This window comes from Fulmarus glacialis, unplaced genomic scaffold, assembly GCF_000690835.1.
Source record: "Fulmarus glacialis isolate BGI_N327 unplaced genomic scaffold, ASM69083v1 scaffold3509, whole genome shotgun sequence".
Taxonomy (NCBI): Eukaryota; Metazoa; Chordata; class Aves; order Procellariiformes; family Procellariidae; genus Fulmarus; species Fulmarus glacialis.
In genome coordinates this window covers 27424-28018 of record NW_009232444.1, presented here as the reverse complement: position 1 = coordinate 28018, position 595 = coordinate 27424, and positions in this window count along the sequence as shown.

The window sequence follows — 595 nt, the reverse complement described above, 5'->3', positions numbered from 1 at the left end:
CGTCTTCCTGCTGGGCGAGAGCAGCTCTGCAGCGATACAATAAAGTCAGCGTTGTGTCTCCAAGCCTCGGGTCCCAAATGCGGCAGCCACGTGACACAAAACTTTAACCCAAGAGAAACTCACTCCTCCAGCTCGAGCACGGCTTAACAGTTTTTAGGAGGTTTTACTGGCATCTTGCTGCGTATCCTCATTTACACTTGAGACTGATGCTGTTTGCCTGTGCCTTTCTGTGCTGGAGCAGGTCGCTGCCCGGCCTCTTGTGGCCATTTTTCTTGGAAGGGAGAAGGATATATTTGGTAAATGGGTTGTTTGGACCTCACCTTGGCTGCGTGACTCCTTGCCGTGCATGCCTGGGGCTGGGGAGCGGGGAAGATCCCGCGTCCCCAGCCCGGGCCTTTCCACTCACTGGCTCTTCCCATCTACTTTGAAGTGCATTAGTGCTAATTAATTACCTATAAACCTTATCACCAGCCCACTTACTAAGAAACAATGCCTGCTTGAAGACAGTAATCCATGGAATAGTGTTATGTCAGGGACTGGCTGCCTCCCAAGAAATACCGCTGCGATCTGTGGAAAAAATGTGCTGAGGCCGGCG